The sequence below is a fragment of the Neofelis nebulosa genome, chromosome 12, assembly GCF_028018385.1.
Source record: "Neofelis nebulosa isolate mNeoNeb1 chromosome 12, mNeoNeb1.pri, whole genome shotgun sequence".
Taxonomy (NCBI): domain Eukaryota; kingdom Metazoa; phylum Chordata; class Mammalia; order Carnivora; family Felidae; genus Neofelis; species Neofelis nebulosa.
Window position 1 is genome coordinate 84855004 of NC_080793.1, and position 20525 is coordinate 84875528.

At 46.2% G+C, this 20525-nt stretch overlaps 1 protein-coding gene across 2 annotated transcripts in view; it reads left to right on the forward strand.

The window, feature by feature from the left end:
• Nucleotides 1–536: 536 nt before the first annotated feature.
• Nucleotides 537–20525, forward strand: part of KANK1 (KN motif and ankyrin repeat domains 1) — a 210605-nt gene continuing 190616 nt past the window's right edge. For both annotated transcript variants that reach the window (XM_058695771.1, XM_058695772.1), the window contains exon 1: nt 537–654. The gene's annotated coding sequence lies outside the window, so the exon portion shown is untranslated. The remainder of the gene's footprint in view (nt 655–20525) is intronic.

Consider the following 20525-nt stretch of genomic DNA (forward strand, 5'->3'; position numbering starts at 1 on the left):
ACTCACGCACCTGCGGGGAGCGAGAGCCCTGCACGCTCACCTGGGGCCAGAAAACAACCCGCAGGCGCCCGAGCAAGGTCTGGGCGGAGGGGTGGGAGGGTATTGGCCGGGATCCCTCCCCGTCGGAGACGGTAGGTGGGAACCGACTCAAGTTTCACTGCGGGTGGAACCTTCGCGGCCTCGGGGAGAAGAGCAAACAGCCGTGGGCGGCAGGTGCGTGCCGGGCGGCGGGGACTCCCCCGCACGCCGCTCGCGGGACAGGGGCCAGCGGGCAGGGGTGAGGCGGAGGTGAGCGAAGGTGCCTCGTGGGCCGAGTGGAGTGGCCGCGGCGCGCAGGCGCACTGGGGCCCGCCCGCCGGCCGGGTCCCGGGGTACAAAGAAGCGCCGCGCAGGGGTCCCCGGCGGTCTCCGGAGCCGCCCGGGGCTCCCTCCCGCCCCGCGCCGGGACGCAGCCGCCGTCGCTTCCCGCCTGGGGACGGAGGCTGGCCGGCCTCCCGCGACTCCTCCGTCCCTGCGGCGGCTGCAGTCCGTTTCGGGGTTTAATTCTGGCGCTTGCTCGCCGGCGCTGGCTCCGCCCTCCGCGCCCCGCCCCCTCCTCCGAGGTCCCGGAGCCGCGGCCGGCCGGGCGCCGCAGGTTGGGGAGCGCGCCTGGAGGTGAGTGAGCCGGCGCTGCGCGGGACCCGGTGCCGGGCCGGGTGGGCGAGGGGGGTGCGGGCCCTGACCCCCGCGGCGGCCCCGCAAACTTGGCGCGCGCCCCGGGGCGCCCGGCGGCGGGGGCGGGGGCGGAGGGCAGCCCAGCGGGCTCGCGCTCGCCCTGCCTCCCCCCGCGGCCCTGGGGCGGGCCTAGGGACGGGGTCCGAGAGGGTGGCTGGGGCTGCGCGGCCGCCCGGCTTTGGCGCGCGCTGCGGCCGCGGTGGGGGCGGGGGGGGGCTCGGCCGGTCGGGGCAGCGGGGAAGTCCGGGCCGGGGACGGGAGGGTGCGGACGCACGGCGCTGGGGTACCCTCGAGTCCTGTGCGAGCCCGGGACGGGGTGCAGGACCCTCCCCGCGGCGTCAGCGGGTGAAGTTCGCGGTTCCGCTCCGCAGGGGGAGTGGCGGTGGACCCCTTTCTCTGTGTATCCCAGAGCGGCAGGTGGTCTCGGCCGCGCTCAGCCGACTCCGAGATGGCTCCGGCCGGGGTCGAAGGGGTCGGGAGGTGGGGGAAGGGCGGGAGAGCCCGGGGCCTCCGGGGCCGGACCCTGGCCAGCGCGGCGCGGGCTCCTGGGCGATCCGGGGCGTCAGGTCAGGGAGGGTGCGAGCGGAGTTGGTCCCCGACGCCCCCTCTCCCCGGCCGCTTGAGCAAACCCGCGCATCCTGCGCTCTGGGCAGCCACCACCCCTTGCCCACTCTCCCCCGCACCCCCCATCTGGGTTCCCGGGGAACTTTGGGAGACAGCTCCTGGTGGTGGGTCCTGCGGGTTAGTGGGAGCCGCGCTGCCCCGGGGTGACGGGTGACGGCTTGGGCCGAGTTAGCGTTAAAATCAATCTGTGGCGTCCCCCAGCGCTCGCTGCCTGCACCTCCTCTCTACGAGGTTCGTCTCGTTGGATTAATTAATGAAATCTATCTGCAGGAGAACCCAACGAACAAGGAGGGGTAATCCTCCAAACGTGTAATTGTGCAGTTTCTTGTCCCGCCTCCATTCCGCCCCCCACCCCCCACCCCTCCTCGCACCTCTGAGTTGGATGGAAATCAGGACCTGTTTCGTCTTTTTTTAATTCACGGGTTTAGTCAGTTTGATTCTCAGGTGGTGCTTAGCTGTTCACCTGCTAATTGCTCCTTTCATCCAACCTTCTCTAGTAAAAAGTGGGGCACTCCCACGTTTTAGTTATTTAAAAAAAAAATCGAGATCTAATAGGCCATAAATACGCTCTTTTAAAAAAATGTACAGTTCCGTGGTTTTTAGTATATTCGCCAAGTTCTACCGTTATCACTAATTCCAGAACAGTTTTTGTCACCCCCGCAAAGAAACCCCATCCCCATGAGCACTTTTCATTTCACCTTCCCTCAGCCTCCCTCTCCCCTGTTAAGGTGAGGTTTTCCCAAGGTAGAGATTGAATTAGAAACTTGGGTTCTTTTTTAATAGATTTGGGGCTGTTAATAGTAGGGGCTGTCTCGTGGTGGGATTAGTGTCTAAAGATGCAGGAGAGCCTCAGGCCATTGGCGGAATGGTGGCCTCCTTTGAAGACACACTGGAGGGATGCGTTTTTCCCCCTGGGGGCACAAGGATGCTTTAGCACACTTTGTAAAACTCCAGTTGAGGCTCCACCTCTGCAAAAGTGAGTTCTGTCTATGTGTGTGTTTTGGGGGGAAAGGTGATAGAACAAAAGAGGAGTGCAGTTTTAAAAATAGTTTTCTTTTAAATCATCTAAATTGGCCCCAAGGAAAGAAACCACAGGCAATTGGCCCTTGGAATCGATACGGTCAAGACTTGGGTTCATTTTGTGATGTCAGCATTTACTCACAAATAGTTTCATGAGCTGATGTGCTCTTCTGTTTACCACCTAGTTCAGAGGAGGAGCGGAGGGGGTGTAGTGGGAGAAAAATCAAGGCAATGGGGAGGGGGCAGGAGCAGAGCTAAAAGGGGCAGTGCATTTGGCAGCTGAGGCCTGTAGGGTGAGCAGGTTCAGAAGCCGCGAGGGGAGATGGGAGATGTCCGTGAAAATCGCAGACTTGTCCCTCGGGCGTTTGTTGGATTATTTGTGCATGTTTTAAAAATCGCATTTCAGGGAGCAGAGGTGAAGCTGTCTAAGCTACCCAACAGCCTCCCCACTTCTCTTCTGCCCTGCAATCAAACCAAGAAGTCAAGTTGGTTTCAAATGTTGGGGGACATTTTATGATTCTTTTGCACCTTGCATGTTGCATGTGTGGCTCGGCTTAATGCCAATTGTTGAAGGAATCGTTAAACTGTAACATACCAATTTGGTGAATTTTCACAGTGAACCTAAACCTAGAATGCACACTGAGATCAAGAGAGAGTGTTGCCATATTGTGGGGGACTCCTGCTCTGTTCAGGTCATTTTTTCTTCCCAGGGTACCCACTGTTGCCACTACAGATCAGTTTTGCCTGTTGTCATGCTCTCTATGCATGGTATCATCTAATACGTTGCTTTTTGTTGTTGTTGTTTGTTTTTAATCTGGCTTCTTTCAAAATGATGTTGGTGAGTTTTACTGATGTTGCAAGTGGCTGTAATTCACTCATCTTTGCTGTGCAATATTCCATCGTGATCATACCCCAAATTACTTACCCGTCCTGGGATTGATGGGTGTTTTGGTAGTTTCCAGATTCTGTCTGTCTATGGCCCGTAGCCTGGCTGTGAACGTTTTAGCACATGTACACATTGGGTTTGAGTGTATACTTAAAATTGTTGAGTTCTAAACTGTTAAGTTTAGCAGACACTGCTGAACAGAAGCCCAAGCGATCGTGTGGTTTGTATTTGCACTAGCAGTGTGTGAGAGTTTTGTCCTGTTGTAAATTGCAAAAGCAGTAAATCTACAGAGTGGACAAAATGGACAAAAGGTGACCCGTATTTACCCCGTTCCAGGAGCTGGATTATTTCATCTGTGTTTCCTTCCAGTGCATTTCCATGTCTGCTCGATTTTGTATTTTCTCTTAAAGTATATCTCCATGTTGCTTTAGTCTCCATGACTTTCTAATTCCTGCACACATCCACAACCCCATGGACAGGTTTCCAGTTAATAATCCCCCATAACTGGCAATGATTGTTAATTTTTTGGACTTGTACTGGTATATATTACTGCAGAAATCATCTTTATGCATATAGTCCCCCCCCCCCTTTTGGATTATTTCACAAACTAGAGACTTTTTTTCATGGCTGTGGATACATGTAGTTCACCTACTACCTGCAGAATCGAGCTGTCCTTGAATCTAGTACCCAGCTGATGAGAGAAATCTTTAAATTACTAATACGTTACCTACCAAAAGGTATCTAATTGGTTTGTAATGTAATTCTCAAAGTAATGGTGACTTTGACCCTGATAACCTTATTCAATAGTGTAAATGCAACTATTGTAATTTCATTGGCCAGTCACATACAATTTTTCTTTATATGATCCTTTTTGCAAAGGTACTGAGCTAGGAGTTTTAGGGGATACAAGAGGAATCATACCATTAAGTAGCTGGTTGTCCAGAAATTCTATGTAGGAATTAAAAACACCAGGCAGAATCCTTATAGGAAACACAGGAGTGTTTAGTTCACTTAACAAATAGTGAATGCTTCTATGAGCTCTGAGACAAGAGATCTTTTTTGCCTGGATGATTGGGATTGGCTTTCCTGAAAGGTACTACTTGAGCTGAGCTTTAAGGGAGCCTTAGAAATTGACAAGGGAGCAGATATCTCTGAAGAAAATATCACCAAACCATTTGAAGAAGAGAGATTAACAGGGCACAGGCCATTCTGGACAGTGGGGATGATGCTGGTCTCCTGCCATTCTTTCTCTGGAAGATCGTGAAAATCGGTGAAATAATATAAAGGCAGAAAAAAAGATGAGAGCTTTTTGGGAAAAAAAACTTAAAAATTTTTTTTTGTTTAACAGAGAGAGAGAGAGCGAGCTCAAGTTGGGGAGAGGCAGAGAGAGAGAGGGAGATAAAGAATCTGAAGCAGGCTCCAGGTTCCGGAGCCTGTCCGCACAGAGCCGGGTGCAGGGCTTGAACCCACGGACCACAAAATCATCACCTGCGCCAAAGTCAGGTGCGTAACCAACTGAGCCAGCCACCCAGGTGCCCCTGGGAGAATATATTTTTACTTTAAAGTCCGTATCATGGGGTTCGATTGTGAACACCTGCCACAGATTTTTTGTCCAGTGATCATTTCTTTGCCTGATTGATGGCTCTTCCCTCCTTTTGGCTCTCAAAATGCAGCAAAAATTGCTCTGAGGTGAAGACCACTCCACCAACTTGCACATAGAATAAGCCAGTATCCATTTACCTTTAGTAAAAATTATGTTTCTATTTTCTGCAAGGCCCTAGTGGGGAAAGTCAGCCGCTTAGACCCTCCCAGAGTTCATGGCAAGTGGGGAGATAGAAGGATACAGAGTTGTAGTAGGAGGGCAGAAGGGTGGGATTTTCTGATATTCATGGCTCATTCTGGTGGCGTAAGGGGCGGAAAGACAACCAGGCTGGCTCAGCAGTTACAAGCCGCTGGACAAAGAGTATAATCTCAAGGTGCCATTCACCTGAGTGACCTCACTCTGTGACCTAAGCATGTGACTGACCTGTTAAGCACTACCAGACTGCCTCGCTTATTCAAAAGCTGTGGCCTGCATTGCAATGCCCTTTGCTTTACTCCCCACCTGTATTCATTTTTCAAGGCCCGGTCTCCTTCAATATCCTACAGACCTCTCCGCTGTGTGGCCTTTGGCACAGTTACTGAACCTCTCTGTGTTTCAGTTTCCCATCCATAAGAAGGGGGTAATAAAAGCCCTCCCCTCATGTGGTTATTTGAAGATTAAATGAGTTAAAAACCTTACGGAGCGTTTGGAAAGCTACCTGGTACACTGTGAACACTAAACACATTTGCTGTCGTTTTAGTTTTCCATACCTTTCTGAAGTTATATTTGTACATAAAATAATGCAAACAACAAAGACATTTACAATGAAAACAAACACTCTTCACTCTTGGGTGCCTGTTCATCTCCAGTCTCAGGTGTTCCTGTTAAGTCCTGTTTTTAGTTCTTTTGGTGGTTGTTGTGTAGCAAATTACCTTAAACAATTATTTTAATGGTGTTTGGGATTCCGTGGGTTATAGAGTCAGGCAGGGCTTGGCCGCTGCTTGTGGTGTTGATGGAGGTCTCTGTGTGGCACTCCACTGGCCAATTGGCTGGTCTGGAGGGTCCAAGGAGGTTTTGCTCCAATGCCCCAGGCCTTGGCCGGGTTGGCCAGGAGACCAGGCTCCGTGTTGACTGTTTGCCAGAGTATTACTACACATGGGGACTTCAGCATGGTGGCCCCAGGTAGTCGGACTGGTGGCCTGGCCACCAGCTTCCTTCATGTATTAATCAGCGTTCCTCGGAGAAACTGAACAAATAGGATGTGCATATATTTCTTTAAAAAAAAGATATATTTTAAGGAGTTTGGCTGACAGGGTTATGGAAGCTGCTGAGGCCAAAATCTGCAGTGTGGACCAGCAGACTGGAGACCCAGGAGAGCAGGTGGTGCAGATGAAGACCAAAGCAGTCTACTGGAGAATGCTCTCCTGTTTGGGGAAGCTGATCTTTTTGTTCCATTCAGGCCATCAACTGATTGGGTGTGGCCCGCCCACGTTATAGAGAGCAGTCTGCTTTACCTAATGTTCACTGATTAAAACGTTAATCTCATCCAAAAATACTCTCCAGATGGACAAATGCAATTAACTTGAGCTAGAATGCCTCAAGAGAACCAGTTGGAAGCTACCTAGCCTTAGAAGTTACATGACTTTCCTTTCACCAAACTCTATCCATTGGATCAGTCAGAAGCCTGCTCAGACTCGAAGGGGAGGAAACATGAATGTGCCACTCGATGGGAAGAGTGTCGACAAATTTGGAACCTTTTTAAACTGCCACAATCTACACGTGATTTCAACAAATTTGAAAAAAGGGAATTAATAATACCCCTTACCTCTCTTCTCTTCCTCTCCCCTCTACCTCCCAATTTTATTAGATATTCCCTAATTTTTATCTAGTGATTTTTAGTTCTCTTTTTTTCCGTTTACCTTTATGATTTTAAATAAAGCATTCCATACTTGACAAGGCCATGGAGAAATGGAAAACTAAGGTTTGTTGAGAGTGTGTGTGTGTGTGTGTGTGTGTGTTTCAGCAATGGAAAAGAACAGAACTGTCGAGGAGGAAGGCCTAACAGTGGGGCTCTTATTAAAACACTGCAGGCACTAGACGTGTGAATTGCTCGTCAGCGTGTCCCCCGGTGAGCATAGCAGGTGACCTAATCCAACTGTTTTTATTTTCTAGCTTTGGCCTTTAAACTCTGATACCTATTTGCCTTTTTCTTCCTTGAGCTTTATGTTTAAAGTCTGAATGATGAAAGCAAATGATATTCTCACTGATGAAGAATCTTGAAACATGTACGTGGTCGAGTTGTGTGTTTGTGTACGGATGTACAGACCAGAAAAGCCTATTAGAACTAAAGATCCTCATGCTTTTTTCATTACAGAAGCAATCAGTTAATTGGGAACAGTTATGTATTTCTGGTAACGTCAGGAACGCTGTAGCTCTGTTGGAAGCTGTTGGAAGTTGTTTTTTTTTTTTTTTTTTTTTTTTAATTAGTTAATGGAATTGAGCAATGGGGCTTAGTTTAACACTCAGAAGACATACTAATCCCTTTTTATAATTACCTGGTACCCAGAGAAGCACTCAGGAACTTCTGTTGTTGAGGGTTCACATTTATTGTGTGTCGCAGATAAAACTCCTTTTTTATATAGTTTTTGGCTTGATTATAGGTAAGAATGTAAATGTGTGGATGCCTGCATTACATTTTTGGCTAAATTTGTTTAGCTTCCTGTTGGTAATTCTGACTGGTTTCACCCATTGACCTTGGGGAAAATATGAAAAAATAATTAGAGTAAGGGTAGAAATGAAGCTGACTTCACCCTCCCTCTTTCTCTCTCCCTCTCCCTCCCTTCTTCCTCCTCTCCCTCCCACTTCTCTCCCCCCTCCTCGTCGTCAACAGAACTGCTCTCTGCTATAAAAATAACTACTTAACCCCCGCTTGTTCTATAAATAAAATAAAATAAAATAAAACAAAATAAAACAAAACAAAGGGGCGCCTGGCTGGCTCAGTCCATTGGGCATTGGCTCAGGTCATGATCTCACGGTTGGTGAGTTCGATCCCTGCATTGGGCTCTGTGCCTGGAGTCTGCTTCAGATACTGTATCTCCCTCTCTCTGCCTCCCCCATGTGCACGCTCTCTGTCTCTCTAGATGAATTAAATAAAATAAAAACAGCTTAAGAGCAGCCCTTTTTAGGGGTGGTGATTGTCTGTATTATATGATGCTATTTGCCACTTGGCTGCCAAATACTTGCTCATTTCCCTTTCCCCAAACAGAGCCACGGACCCAAGCCTCTCATCTTGGTATCCCATGGCTTTCAAGTCCCTACTCATGGCCCTGGAGTATCCATCTAATATCAAAGACTCCTTTGGTCAATGTTTGGAGTTTAATACATGGTCTCACAGAGTGTGTCCTCTGTGTCTGGCTTCTTTCACTGCATGTTGTGTTCGTAAGATTGATCCGCGTTGTTTTGTGTGGCTATGGATTGTTCTTTTCGTGGTTTCATTGTATTCTCTCGTGTGCCTATACCACTGTTGAATCCATCCTCCTGGAGACGTGCGTTGGGTCATTTGTTTCCACTTCGGGACCAGCATGGACAGTGCTGTCATGAACAGATTTGTGCATGTGTTCTGGTGAACGTATGTATACATTTCTGTTGGATGCACGTCTGGGAGTGGGGTTGCTGGGCTGCACAATTCTGTAGTGGAGATTGCCGTGGGATGCAGTGGGATGGTTGTATTCATTTAAATGCCCAGCAGTTGTGAGTTCTAGTTGTTCTAAAGCTTCTTCTTCTTCATTGTCTTATTTTAACCAGTTGTAAATATGCATTATTGAATCCCCCAGACTAGTAAAGTGAGCACCTCAAAAAAGCGCTCATAGGATTTTATATTACAGCATAGCGAGAGAGAAGAGATTAGGCAAGTTACAGAATTCATCTAGAGGGCTCCTCGGTGGCTCAGTCATTTAAGCATCCGACTTTGGCTCAGGTCACGATCTCTCAGTTCATGGGTTCGAGCCCGGCGTTGGGCTCTGTGTGCGCAGCCTGGAGCCTGCTTCAGAATTCTGTGTCTCCCTCTCTTCCTGCCCCTCCCCCACTCAGCCTCCCTCTCGCTCACTCGCTCTGTGTCTCAAAAATAAATATTAAAAAAAAAATTCACCTAGAGATTTCGTGTCCACTTTTTAACTGCTCTAGCCGTTCTGTTTCTCCGTGCTATAAAATTCCGTTCTCGTGGGATTTTTCTCTTTTAATTTGGTAGGAGATGCAGGTCAAGGGATTCACTATTAATAGAAGTAAACAAAACTTTACGAATAAACTCTGCAGGAGAATTAAGGCATTCGGTATATTTGAAGACCGAGATTTTGCTCACCTCATGATAGCCTTCGAACTTTTCTGGTTAAGTTGAGCTACTGATGTTTGCCACTGACCACGACCTATTTGTAGGAGAATTCTGGAGTTGGCCGGGAATTAAATTTCCACAAGGAAAAGCGAAAGAAAACATGAGCTCTTGGTGCAGAATTTTTAAAGGCAACAAAAAAAGAGAAAGGGGTTGTCAACCCAGGGAGACATTGGATATTGTGTAACGTCAGTGGCGTGCTAAGTTGTTGCCATTTCTTTAGAAAAACAAAACGAGTTCCTTTTGATGAAAGGTAACATGTGATTTGATGTGCTAGACTTTGTTGCGATTTACTTCTTGTTGGCCTTTTGAAACTTCATCCCTCAGCCTCTACTCAAGGTGCCTGTTTTATCTTTTCCATTGTTTCTTTGTGAGGATTGTGTCCTTAGGAATGCAGCCCCCCCCCCCTTTGTAGTTATTCAGTGCAAATGTTTTCTCCTTTTAAGTATCACGGGGTGGGGGGTGTTGCTGGTCAGGGGGTAGGCACTATTTGTCTTAAGGACCTTTAAGGTATTTGAGACTGTGTGGCATCTTGGTGGCAAGATGAAATCCTGGGTGGCTTAGCCTGAGTGTCTTTGGGAAACCCAGGCTTCTGATCTTGAGAGCTGAGTAAGACTTCTCTGCCTCCAGAGACACCTCCCCCCCCCCCCCCCCCTTTGATCTCCTTTCAGAGTTAATAGTTCAAGAGTCAGGGGGGAGTTGACTCAATCCATATCTGGGAGAGGAGGTCAGGCCAGCAATGATTGGAGTTTACTTCCTACAACTCCGTTTCTTAATCGAGGCAGGGTTTTATTATTATTATTATTTTTTTTTTTTTTCTGAGAAAGAGAGAGAGCATGAACGGGGGAGGGGCAGAGAGAGAGGGAGACACAGAATCTGAAGCAGGCTCCAGGCTCTGAGCCATCAGCCCAGAGCCCCACGCGGGGCTCGAACTCATGGACCGCGAGATCGTGACCTGAGCCGAAGTCGGACGCCCAACCGACTGAGCCACCCAGGCGCCTCTAGGCAGGGTTTCAGTAACAGTTGGGAGAAGCAGTGCAAATATTCACTGCTATGGAAGTTGCAGTATATTGTTTAAAAAAAAAGTTGTTTTTTTTTTAAGTTGAGGGAATTCCAGACTAATCCTCTCATGAAGTCATGTGAACTTGTGTTCTGATAGGTTTTTGTTGGGGGGAAGGGATGGGAGAATTGTTGGCGATGCTGAGAATGACCGAGGTATGGGTGAGTGGGAGGCACTGGCCAGAGGAACAGCGGGGGCTTGTTAGGGAGTGATCAAATAGAAGGGGACTGGCTAGCTTGTGCCCTGTGGGCATTCAGAAGTATTCACGGCATGCATATGCATCATTATATCCCTAACATGCCAAGGCCGCCAGATCTGCACGAAGGTCTGAAAGGTGTCAGTGGATCGGGGATCACCATGGTTTAGGTACTCGCTGTGTGGTAACTTTTTTATCCTTTACTCAATCAGGAATTCTGTGTTTCCATCCGCTGAAGTTGAAACATTTGGGTTGAAAAGAGATTTGTCCTAACAAGATTTGAGACACACACACACACACACCCCCCACTGCCAGCCATGCATCTGAGTCCTGTTTTGTTCCCTACAGCCTTCTGTGTGTGTGTGTGTGTGTGTGTGTGGGAACTTGGAGCCATGAGGGTACTCTTAAGTTACTCTTCCCAAGTTCAATGGACTCTGTTTTGTCAGAAGTGTTATTTTTTTAATTCAGTTCCCATTTGTTTGTGGCTCTTGGGGCAATGTGATCTCTTCAGTATGAAAACAAAGCAGCAACTTCACTATATACAAATGAGAAGTGTAGGTACTGGCACAAGAATAGACACTCCGATGAATGAAACAGAATAGAGAACCCAGAAATGGACCCACAAACATAAGGCCAACTAATCTTTGACAAAGCAGGAAGGAATATCCAATGGAATAAAGACAGTCTCCTCAGCAAGTGGTGCTGGGAAAACTGGACAGCGACATGCAGAAAAATAAACATGGACCACTTTCTTATACCAGACACAAAAAGAAACTCAAAATGGATGAAAGACCTCAATGTAAGACAGGAAGCCATCAAAATCCTCGAGGAGAAAGTGGGCAAAAACCTCTTTGACCTTGGCCACAGCAAGTTCTTACTCAACACGTCTCCAGAGGCAAGGGAAACAAAAGCAAAAATGAACTATTGGGACCTCATCAAAATAAAAAGCTTCTGCACAAAGCAGGAAATAATCAACAAAACTAAAAGGCAACTGACAGAATGGGAGAAGATATTTGCAAATTGACATACCAGATAAAGGGTTAGTATCCAAAAATCTACAAAGAACGTATCAAACTCAACACCCAAAAAACAAATAATCCAGTGAAGAAATGGGCAAAAGACATGAATAGACACTTCTCCAAAGAAGACATCCAGATGGCCAACCGACACATGAAAAAATGCTCAACATCACTCATCATCAGGGAAATACAAATCAAAACCACAATGAGATACCACCTCACCCCTGTCAGAATGGCTAACATGAACAACTCAGGCGACAACAGATGTTGGCGAGGATGAGGAGAAAGGGGATCTCTTTTGCATGATTGGTGGGAATGCAAGCTGGTGCATCCACTCTGGAAAACAGTATGGAGGTTTCTCAAAAAACTAAAAATAGAACTGCGCTATGACCCAGCAATTGTACTACTAGGCATTTATCCAAGGGATACAGGGACACCTGCACCCCCGTGTTTATAGCAGCACTATCAACAATAGCCACGGTATGGAAAGAGCCAATGGATGAATGGATAAAGAAAATGTGGTATATACATACAGTGGAGTATTACTCAGCGATCGAAAAGAATGAAATCTTGCCATTTGCAACTATGTGGATGGAACCCGGAGGGTATTATGCTAAGTGAAATTAGAGAAAGACAAAAATCATATGACTGCATTCATATGAGGACTTTAAGAGACAAAACAGGTGAACATAAGGGAAGGGCAACAAAAATAATATAAAAACAGGGAGGGGGACAAAACAAAAGAGACTCATAAATATGGAGAACAAGCTGAGGGTTGCTGGAGGGGTTGTGGGAGGGGGGATGGGATAAATGGGTAAGGGCCACTAAGGAGTCTACTCCTGAAATCATTGTTGCACTACATGCTAACTAATTTGGATGTAAATTTTAAAAACTAAAAAATAAAGTTAAAAAAAATTGGAAGTGTAGAATAGGGCAGGACCAAGGTACGGGAAAAAGGCAGGAGCAAATGGAAGAAAGAGGTGAGGTGCCCGAAGACCTCCTCCTGTCCCCTCACTTTTGGGGAAAGACTCAAATGTTTAGGCGGCAGGACACAACTTTCCATGCATTATTTGTCCCTTTCTTTCCGGGAGAGTTGTATTTAATAGAGAAAGTGAATGGTCTCTTGTTGCTTGTTTTTTAGGTTTATTTTAGCCAACCTCCGGAAAGGAGAGGCTACTGTTGGGGATAATCATGAGAAACCAGGGGAACCTGATGGGAAGACCTTCGTTTTCCTTTAATGAAATCCCTTATGCTCATAAAGTTCTTGCACACCTTCCAGAGAACAGTATTGCCCACTCAGAATCGGTGCTCCGGCATCTGGGCTCGGTTCTGCCTGCTGCTGGGAAGGGCGGCCAGAGGTTTACCTCTTGAATACCTCTTGAAGTCAGGGGTGAATAAGAAGCTTGAGATCTCTGAACCAGCCCAGAACCAGTAAATAAAGCAGCTTTACTACAATGGGGAAAAAAAGTCCCTCTTTCCTGTCCACACCTTTGCAAGCAAGAGGAGGAAATACTGCTTAAGGGCTTGACATGTATATAGTTGATGAATCATTTTCTTGGGAACTTGCTCTTTCCAAGAAAAAGTGTTGTGAACCTTGGGCCTCACATCCAGTTTGACCAAATAATGGTGCTCACCTGTTTATCTGATCTGAGTCCTGACCTCAAGCTGTTGTTCACAGTTGATGTCCATTTTAGCCTGGGTTCCAGGCTGGCTAGGGGTGCAGAATCCGTGGAAAATGTGCCTCATTCTCACTAGCTCCCTTTCTCTCCTTGACCCTCCATGGCCCAGGACAGCCTTTTCTTTCTCACTTTCTTCCCTGGTTTTGACCTTTATTTTTGGACTGGTGAAGGTAAATGGGTCTGATTCAATACAGGGCAGTGGTCAAGAGCCTGGGCTCTGGAGTCTCAATTAGATGTTTATTTATTTTTGAGAGAGAGAGACCGCCTGAGTGGGGGAGGAGCAGAGAGAGGAAGACACAGAATCTGAAACAGGATCCACACTCTGAGCTGTCAGCACAGAGCCCGATGCGGGGCTCAAACCGACAAACCTTGAGATCTTGACCTGAGCAGAAGTCAGATGCTCAGTCGAGTAAGCCACCCATTCGCCCCTAGAGTCTCAGTTCTTAAGCTTCCTGTCAGGTGTATATTTCCTTTGCCTCCGTGTGTCTGAAAAGAAACAATATGATTCTGTCCTGGTGTTGAAGTGTATGTAGCTTGGTGGGGAGGGGAGGAAGCGGGGAGGGTAGATAAGGAAGAAACGTCTAGGATATGGTATTTCCTGACTGTAAACCCCTCCTGGAATAACATCTCAAAAAAGCCATCCTGTTTGCTTATGGCCAGAGGAGCAGAGAAAGGGCCATTGTGGCACACAGTGGATCAAAGAAGAACCCTGGGAACAAGTAAAAGGGAGAGACCCGGATCCCGCAAGAGCCCCCAACTCTGAGAAGTGCCACCACCCTTCTCTCTCTGCAGGGTCTTGCAGGATTGTGGCCAAGCCAGATCATCTGTCTCTGCCTGTGACTTGGGGGTGAGGGAGAGGTACGGGGCAGAGGAGCCCGGATGATCAGCAAGGTAGTAGCCTTGTGAGCCAGGCTGAGCTTTGTTAAAATCTGGATCACTCGAGAAGCCTGTTGCCCTGCCTGCTGCCACAGCCAGGGAAACTTTTGCAGGTTGTTTAGGATAACGGGATTCCGGGTAATTGCTGTTGGTCACTGAGGTTGGGGTGCTTGTGTCTGGAGGCACTGGGAAGGCAACAAATGAGATCCGGTCCCGGGACCTCAGGTTAGCGCTCCGTGCATCGCTTCTGGGAAGTTACTCCCTACAGATGCTGCTTACGCAGAGCGTTGCTGGAAGCATGTTCTGGGACTACTAAGGGCTGGTGGTACAAACCACTCGCCATTTATAATCGTGCTTCTAGGATAGAATGCATAAATACACTTGATATAAACACAAATGCGCGCACTACTGGTTGTTAAATTGGTGATCGATTGTATCTGAAGATAGCGTGAATGAAGATAGTAATGAAGGGGAATGAAGTTAGTAACATTGTGTTGAGAGTCCCAGGCCTGTGTAAAGGCCATTGAGTTAACTAGTGAACTTTTCCTTCTTTTCTTTTTTTTTTTTTTAATTTTGTAATGTTTATTTCTGAGAGAGAGACAGAGTGTGAGCAGGGGAGGGGCAGAAGGAGGGGGAGACACAGAATGTGAAGTAGGCTCCAGGCTCTGAGCTGTTAGCACAGAGCCCGATGTGGGGCTCGAACCCACCGACCGTGAGATTGGCCTGAGCTGAAGGTGGAAGCTTAACTGACTAAAACACCCAGGTGCCCCTACTAGTTAATGTTTCTTAAATCAGGTGACTATATGGAGCCCAGACGATTGGGTCTTTTTCTCGCAGCAACGTGTACTCTTTTGCCTGTTCTCATGTTCATTAAAATCAAGAACTTTGATTTAGCAGTACAAGGAAGAGGGGAAAGATAAGTCATAAGGTAGACGATATTTGTCATATCCAACAAGAGCTTGTCCAGAATGTGTCAGGAGCAGCTACAAATCAACAAGAAAAACAAAACCTAATTTTAAAAATGAGCGGAAGGGCATTCTGTGTCAGTGGTCGTCAGGAAAATGCACGTTAGGGGTGCCTGGGTGGCTCAGTCAGTTGAGCGTCCGACTTTGGCTCAGGTCATGATCTCGCAGTTCATGGGTTCGAGCCCCGCGTTGGGCTCTGTGCGGACAGCTCGGTGCCTGGAGCCTGCTTTGGATTCTTTGTCTCCCTCTCTCTCTGCCCTTCCCTGGCTTACATGCATGTCTGTGCGCTCTCTCTCAAAAATAATAAAAAATTTAAAAAGGAAAATGCAAGTTAAAACTGCTGTAAGATACCAACACATAGTCAAAAGACTGAAGTAAAAAAAAAAAAAAAAAAAAAAAACAAAAAACCAGGGGCGCCTGGGTGGCTCAGTCGGTTGAGTGTCTGACTTCGGCTCAGGTCATGATCTCGCGGTTGACAAGGTCAAGCCCTGCGTCTGGCTCTGACAGCTCAGAGCCAGGAGCCTGCTTCAGATTCTGTGTCTCCCTGTCTCTCTGCCCCTCCCCTGCTCATGCTGTGTCTCTCTTTGTGTCAAAAATAAATATTAAAAAAATTTTTTTAAATAAAAACAAAACAACCCCCCCCCTCAAAAAAAAAAAACGCTGATAGCCAAATCTTAATGGAGGTATGGAAGAGCTCAAACTCTCAAGAACTTCTGATAGATGTACAAATTGGTTTGACCACTTTGGACCTACTGGAAAGCTAGACAAGACATGTTCTGTGACTCAGTAATTATACTCCTAGATACATATGCCCACCAGGAATGAGTGCAGCTGTGCACCAGAAGCACTTGCAAAAGGTTCATAATAGAAGGATAGTAAGATAAGAGAAACTGTCCAAATGCCCATGGACAGGTAGATAAATTGTGGCACGGTTGTGTAGTAAAATATTACACAGCAATGAAAAAGAATAAATGACTGCTATACAGAACAACATGATGAATGTTGATACATTATATTGAGTAATTAAAAAAATTTTTAACATTGATTTTTGAGAGAGAGAGAGAGACAGACAGACAGACAGTGTGAGTTGGGGAGGGGCAGAGAGAGAGGGAGACCCAGAATCCGAAGCAGGCTTCAGGCTCTGAGCTGTCAGCACAGAGCCTGATGTGGGGCTCGAACCCATGAGCTATGAGATCATGCCTTGAGCTGAAGTCGGATGCTTAGCTGACTGAGCCACCCAGGCGCCCCTATATTGAGTAACTTCATTACTATATTGAATAAAGGAAGCCATAAATGTACACATTGTGTGATTGCTTTTATATGAAGAGGCAAAATCAATGCTGAATAGAAGAATAGAGCGGGGGGGAGGTGCATGGGGATGTACTGACTAGGGAAGGGCAGCGGGGGCTTCTGGGATCCTGATGATGCCTACCTTGATGTGTGGTTGTTGATGACATGAATGTGTTCATTTGTAAGAATTCATCATGATTAATATTTAAGGTTTATAATTTTACTGTATGCGTGTTAGTCCTTCATTGTAAAAGCTCCCTGAGATCTAACACTTATAAATTAAAAAAAAAAACCAAGATTTACAGCAAACCAGCTAGGCTTATTGGCTACAAAAAGAGAGAAACTCACATAAACTGGCTTAATCAAAGCAGCATCAACAGTAAGGAGTTTGTTGGAGGGAACCCAGTAAAACCGCAAAACGTAGTAGTCCAGCCAGCCCTCCTGGGAACTGGGGGCTTAGGAAGTTGATTCCTGTTGGGCACTCAGGGGAGCTGGTCTCCAGCATACAGACCACCTTTCTCTGCTTCTAGCCCTCTGTCCCTCCGTGCTGATGGGCTTGGCCTCTGCTTCCTTTTTTCTCCCTGGGAATAGGAGTCGTGGTCCAGTCAGCTGTGGCCAGGGGGGCTGGGATCGCACAGGAAACAGAGTCACCAAGGCTAAGGGAGGGTGGATTTTTTTTTTTTTTTAAGGGAAATGCGTGTGGGAAGAAAATGGGTGCCATCTTGTATGCGTTCTCCTGCCCCAGTTGGTCAAGAGCAGGGAAAAAGAGCCCCCAGGAAATTCTTCACTGCCTTACAACCAAATCAGACTCTTGTGTTTGCTTCCTGACTGGAAGCAGGAACCCCAGCAGTTTGATCCTGATTTTTGCAAAGTCTTCCTGAGCTAAGCTTTACCGAGGTCTCCCACAAACTAGCTTTGCAGAAGGACCTGTTGCCTTGTATCATTTAGGGACTATAGAATAGTTGCCCAAATGGATTGAAGATTCACACCTTGTGGATATAACTTTTATCCAGTTGTAGCAAACCGTGATCCTAACTTGATTTGAAATTAGTAATGCAAATAGCCTTCCTGATATCTACTATGGACGTGCTAACCGTGATTGAGTGAACAGCGGCCCCCAGATTCAGGACTTTTCAAGGCAGAGTACAGCATTATCTCTCTCCCACTCTCCGGGGTCAGCTTACTCATAGTAAGTGTTCTGAGTTTCTCTGGGTGTCCAGCTTGCCAAAACCCCATCATGAATTTGCAAGAGGTGGTGTTGAATATTTTTCCTTCAGCAAGGAAGCTTTTAAGTGAATTTATGCATGTTGTCATCAGAGTACCTATGAGAACAGTCTTGAAGCTTTTTCTTGGGCTTCTGGAAGAAAGTTTGAGAGATCTAATTTTCATCAAGTCCTGTTTTAATTGATGATTTGAAAAACTACGGTCATCATCGAGTCTTGCTCATATTGGTAAGATTTGCGGGCAGAGCCTAGTACAGAAAAGCTAAAGTGAACGTGGACTTTTTGGGGAATGATTTCTGCATCCCATAAAATCATGGACAGTTACATTTCCTTGCTTTGCTGGGCCGCTGATTTGCCAGTTGAGTTTATAGCCTTGATTCTTTTATCAGCTAGAGATTAATTACCTGCCTGTGGAAGGGTGTGCCGTTGACGGTAATCTTCCCTGAATCTCCCATTGTTCTCAATAAGGTGTTCTAAAGGTCAAACAAGTAACTTAAGTTTCCTTCCCCCTCTCTAAAGCACATATTTAAAAGGTAAAAATTTTAATTAGAAAAGACATGATTTTCAGTTTATTATATGAGGTAGGTGGTTACCATGGAAATTCATTGGCAGTAAGGCTTAAATGTCTTGCTACTTTGATTAGGTTGCCCTAGGTATTAATTATTCCATTGATCATTAAAACATTACTTTTTAATTTTTTTATTTTTTTAAGTTTATTTTGAGAGCGAGAGAGAGAACACAAGCTAGGGGAAGGGCAGAGAGAGGGGGGAGAGAGAATCCTAAGCAGGCTCTGCTCTGTCAGTGAGGAGCCCAACCCAGGGCTTGATCTCACAAACTGGGATCATGACCTGAGCCAAAATCAAGTTGGATGTTTAACTGACTGACTGAGCCACCCAGGTGCCCCAATTAAAACATTTTTTTTTTAAAAAAGAAATAGTTTCATCTCTCAGCTTAGGCTACATGATGCTCAGTAACTTAAAACAACCTATTTAAAAATTTTTTAATGTTTATTTTTGAGGGACAGAGTGTGTGTGTGGGCGGGGGGCGAGCAGAGAGGGAGACACAGAATCCGAAGCAGGCTCCAGGCTCTGAGCTGTCAGCACAGAGCCCAACGTGGGGCTCGAACCCACGAACTGCGAGATCATGACCTGAGCCAAAGCCGGACACTTAACTGACTAAGCCACCCTTAAGCAACATATTTTAATTTCTTGTTCACATTATATGACAGCGATGGCTCTGCTCCACAGGTCTCATTTATTCTAGCTCTAGATCTGGGCTCAATGACGTGAGCCCACTCCACTCTGGGGTGTTATCTCATGGTAGAGGGTGAGAAAGAGAATGAATAATCCATTCATAACTATTAATGATTGTGTTGATGTGTCCATTCTCACATTTAGGTGTCTCAAGCAAGTCACATGGCTAAACCTACCAACAGTGTGTTTGGGAAGTATAATTAATTCTTCCATCTGGAGACACTATAGGTCACTTGACAATGGGAAGTGTATCCTTTTATAGGAAGGGCAGCAGATAATTGAAACAACAACATGATCTACCGCCATGGAAAACTATATTTAATTCTAAGAGGTTTAATGGCCTGTCTGCTGATTCTGAAACAGTGTTTAGAATTGATTACATCTGTATTTTGGGGTTGGTTTTGAAAAAGTTCTGCTTCAGAGATCTGCCTACATACGGAAAACTGGGTCTAGTTTTTATACAGGACGGATTAATCTTTTATGAGTTGGAGAGCTATACCCACAATTTGGTAACTTTCCACTCACTGTTTCTCAAGGGTCTACATCCGTATTTTACTCTGTAAATTACCTTGACTTTCATCTCTGGATGTTTTTCTATGTGTTACTGCTATCTTACTGGTCGATTGTGTTTTGTTTAATTGCCTGAATTAATACAGTTTTGGCAGCCGCTCAAAGGTGGATGATGCTGTAAAGAGAATAATAGAGATGAGCCTTTTGGAGAAACTAAAATTTATGAGGGCTTAGTGAATCTGTCCTGGTATTTTTCTTTCAAAAGTGAAACTGCTGAGCTGTTGCTAATACCCTTACTGGGGAATGTCTGTCTTAGCGTTTAAAAAGGACAAAATCAGAAACCTTTGAAGAAAGATCGCAAATTATAATTGAACTGCGAGGTATAAAACTTCAGTGCCTTGAGTGGTCATGCTCCATCCATGTATTGGGGAGATTTAGAAACCCTTTTTGGGGGGTGGGCAGGGGATTTTGGTCACAGCCTTCTTATGGAGTAGGGGCTGTCTATGTAGGCAAGAGTCATGCATAGTTCCTATAATTTTTATTAGAATGCTGAAGTGTCTTCTGATGGGTTGATTTTTATTTTATTTTTTTAACGTTTATTTATTTTTGAAAGAGACAGAGACAGAATGCCAGTGGGTTAGGGGCAGAGAGAGAGGGAGACACAGAATCCAAAGCAGGCTCCAGGCTCCGAGCTGTCAGCACAGAGCCTGAAGCAGGGCTCAAACTCACAAGCTGTGAGATCCTGACCTGAGCGGAAGTCAGACACTCAACCCACTGACCCACCCAGGCGCCCCTGATTGGTTGATTTTTAATTTTTTTTTTTTTAACGTTTATTTATTTTTGAGACAGAGAGAGACAGAGCATGAACGGGGGAGGGTCAGAGAGAGGGAGACACAGAATCTGAAACAGGCTCCAGGCTCTGAGCTGTCAGCACAGAGCCCGACGCGGGGCTCGAACTCACGGACTGCGAGATCATGACCTGAGCCGAAGTCGGCCGCCCAACCGACTGAGCCACCCAGGCGCCCCTGATTGGTTGATTTTTAAAAAACATGAGATGTAATCGACACACATTAATTTTAGCTGTGTAATAGAATGACTCAATATTTGTATATTTTGCCAGATTATCACTACACTAAGTTTAATTGACCTCCATCACCACATGTAGCTACAAATTTCTTTTCCATATGATGAGAACTTCTATTGTTTTTAAGTTTTTTATTTTAATTACAGTTAACATACATGTG